The following is a 3,924-nucleotide window of genomic DNA, read 5'->3' on the forward strand; positions in this document are numbered from 1 at the left end:
CGGCGCCAGCCGGGGCTGCGGGATTTCAGGGCGCGGCCTGGGGATTAGAGCACAAAGGACCTGGGGCCGAGGCCCGGGTGCAGACAGCGCGGCCCAGCCCCCAACTCTGGCTGTGTTTGTTTGTTGTTTGAGAAAGGGGCAAGGCCGTGTTTTACATTAGGCGGAAGCAGAGGGATGAGGCTGGTGAGCTCCCGCCCGAGGGGACCTCTGCGCACTGCACCGCGAGCGCAGCCGTCGCCCTGCGGGAACCAGGTGTGGCGGGCAGTGGCGCCTGGCTGGGTACCGGTTTGGGGGACCGCAGCGCCCCGTGGCCTTCAGGCTGCCACCGCGCCCCGAACTCGCTCCTTCCCTCCCTACCCTGGCACACTGAGCCTGTTCTTACAGCATTTTTTGGAGAGCTGAAAAGATCTTAGTTCCCGGCTTTGTCCCCAGTACGATGGGAAGGGGTGTGGTTTGTTCTTGCCCACGGATGGCAAGAGGGACTCTTGAAGTCCAGCTTGGCTTTCATGTTTGGTTTTGGACAGGACTTATAGCTCCGCAGAGCTGAGTGTGCGGCTAATACGTTTCTTTACAAATCTCCTTTGCGGACTGGGCCCAGTGATGCTTACCAAGCCCAGCCTGGACAGCTTAGCGACTCAAGGAGACGTGGCTCCAAAGTGAAAAGGGGCTTGGTACCTAAGTCACTGCAAGGACCTGGGTGTCCAATCCAGAGAGGAAAACAACAGCACAGAAGCCTTGGTTGACCGGAGTGTCGGCGTCAGTGTCAGGTTCACTTGTATCCCTTGTCTGGAAAGGAGATTTCGGATCTGCTCTTTTCTGACCCACAGGCGGCCTGTTGCGGTCTCTGCAGCTCAGCTTCTTGGTGTTGGTTTCTCGTGTCTGGGCCCAGTGTCGGGCCTGCTGGCCGCCAAAGACCTTGCAGTCTCTGGAAGGGTCTGTGGGGAACGTCAGCAGTGAACTGTGGACAGACTTCTGGCTTCCACACCTCTGCTCAGCCACAAAGAAGGCAGGGCACAGTCCTGTCTATGCAGCAGAGTCATATCTAACCCTTAGTTTAAGAGGCTGAGGTGTGTGCTTGACTTAATGAAAGTATGGAGGAAGAAAGGAAAAGCATATAAAATGAAAACATTTTTCAAAACTCACAGAAGCAGCGGATATGGGGCATGCAACTGTAATCCCTGTGCTTAGGAAGCTGAGGCAGGAGGATTGCCACAGGTTTGAGGCCAGCTTGAACTACATAACAAGATCCTGTCTCAAATAAAAAAACAAACAGAAAATAAAAACTCAGAGAAGCAGTGATCAAATGTAGATTAGAAAATGCCTAAAACTGACTACTCAATTGACTGGAAATTACTTAATTTATAGATTAAAAACTAAAATTCTATGGGCATTCATACCGCCACTTTAAATTTATGCATCAAATTACAGCCCTGGCCTCAAAACAAAGCTTGATATTTGAATTTGCCTCAAATCTGGATTATCCATCCTAGAGTGTGGTTTTCAGAGTTTTGCAAGCAAGTCCCTTTTTAATAAAAAACAGATTATGATTGAGTAAGAGTGCTCTGAAAAGGTTGTCATGTGACACCCTGGCCTGAGCCCAGCGGTGGGTATTTTTGCAGAGCTCCCTGGGCGGAAGTCAGGGGGAGACCTTGGTCCAGGCATCGAGGCCGGTTTGTGGCTGCAGAGCCCAGCGCGGGAGGGGGTTAGCTAGTCAGACAGATGTCAGCAGCCTTGCCAGTCTTCTGATTTGATGGAACTGGGACTCTAGCTTTTGTTTATTAATATGAATAATAATTCCATGAAGGCTGGCAACGAATCCAGAGTAAAACATTAGAAAGTGTATTTTGCTTGCCCCACCAACACTTTTTCTCTTTCTTTCTTTCTTTCTTTCTTTCTTTCTTTCTTTCTTTCTTTCTTTCTTTCTTTCTTTCTTTCTTTCTTTCTTTCTTTCTTTCTTTCTTTCTTTCTTCCTTCCTTCCTTCCTTCCTTCCTTCTTACTTTTGCTAGGGATTAAACTCACACATACTAGGCAAGTGCTCTACCACTGAACTATACCTATATCCCTACTTACATTTTATTTGGAGACAGGGTCATGCTAAATTGGCCAGGCTGATTTTGAACTTAGAGTCCCCCTGCCTCAGCCTCCAGAGTAGCTGGGATTACAGATTCTTTTTAACATGAGAAAATATGTCATGGCCTTATTCTTTCTGAAGGCCCATGTCTTCATGGCATGCATGTCAGCAGAGTGAAGGAGCTCTCTGTTCCCACTTTCCCGGCTGGAGCCTGCAGATTGATCACACTGTCTCCTCCCTTCCTGCCTCTGCCTGGAGGCCTGCGGACTGTCCTGGAGCCACCTCCTGCTGCCCGTCCCCTGAGATGGGGAGACAGAAACATGGATTGTCCATGACCATAAACAGCACTGATGCTGACGGGTAATCCTTAGAGATGAGACCCCAGAATCCCAGTTCACGGGGTCCTTGAATTTCCTTCTCAAACTTCTCACAAAATCAACAACAATTGCACATCTCTGAGCAACGAGGAAGAATTCAGTCCAACTCTGTAGACACAAGAGTCTTTGCTAAGAGCAGAAACAATGCAGATCTAGAGCTGAGACTTGGCTGGATGCTCCCTGCCCCCGCGGCGGGTTAGCGCTCCCATATGCGTAGGGTTGGTTTTGACACATTCTAGTTGCGCGTATTGATGGGGTACGTTTGCAGTGTTGATGCTCTTTTACATCACATCATGGATCAATCGGGTGATTGGCATATCCACCACCTCGGCTTTTATCATTTCCTTGTGGAAAGAACATTCAAAGTCATTTCTTCTAGTTGTTTTAAGATATTCAATACATTTTTGTTTAATGACGAACATACTGCTCAGCCTCTCCGGTCTCCTCTCCCGTCTCCCAGCTCTGGGAACCCTTATTCCACTTTCTACTTTTCTCCCTTTGTATTAGTGCACAAGTGCAGAGGCTAATGTTTGCGTTCCTTGTGTAAAGTTGGATCATGCACACAGCAGCATGTCTTCCTTCCCTTTTCTTTTACATTTTCCTTTTGTTTTGGTACTGGGGATCGAACTCAAGACCTTGTGCTTCCAAGGCGGACAGCAGAACCACTGAGCTAAATCCCCTGCCCGTTTCATTCCTTTTCATTCCCCCTCCTCCCCTTCCTCCATCTCTTCCTATTGTCTGTCTTTCATTTTGCTCTTTGTTTTGAGTCTGTCTGATTCACTTAAAATTATGGTCGCAGGGAGCACCGTTTCCCTACAAATGACTCTAGTTCGTTCTTTCTGGCAGAGGGGTACTGCACTCTGCTGTATGTAAATTCCTCATTTTCTTTATTCACTCACCTGTTGATGAATATATAGGCTGCTACTGTAATGGTGCCAACATTTTTAGATTCCACATATGAGGGAGATCATGCGGTAGCTGCCTTTCGGTACCAGACTTATTTCTGTACAAATAATGTCCTCTGTGCCCACCATGTTGTCCCAGAGGACAGGATTTTATCCTCCTTACAGTGGAATAGAACGCCGTCGTGTGCAGGGACCACATTGGCATAGGCTGAGCGTGTATCTTGGTGACCGCAGGTGGGCAGATGTGTCTTGGACCTACAGACCTTGCTTCTTTGGGGTGTGCATGTACCCGCAGCGGGGTTGGGTGGCCACATGGTAGCTCTCTCTCAGTTTTCTGAGGAACCTTCATACTGTTTTCCCCCATGGCTGTACCGATTTCCACACCTACCACCAGCCTATAAGTCCGTTCTTTTCCCAGGTCGGGGGTGGGACCGGAGGCCTCATGAGGCTGGGCTTACCCTTTAGTCCACGTGTGGTTGATTTTTCTGACCGGTGAGGCTTAGCGCTCCAAGGGCTGCATCTCCTGCACCGGGACGCTCAGCTGTCTTGCGCCATTTTGGAAGAGGCTGC

Source organism: Fukomys damarensis, unplaced genomic scaffold (genome assembly GCF_012274545.1).
Source record: "Fukomys damarensis isolate Sample0158 unplaced genomic scaffold, DMR_v1.0_HiC HiC_scaffold_38, whole genome shotgun sequence".
Taxonomy (NCBI): Eukaryota; Metazoa; Chordata; class Mammalia; order Rodentia; family Bathyergidae; genus Fukomys; species Fukomys damarensis.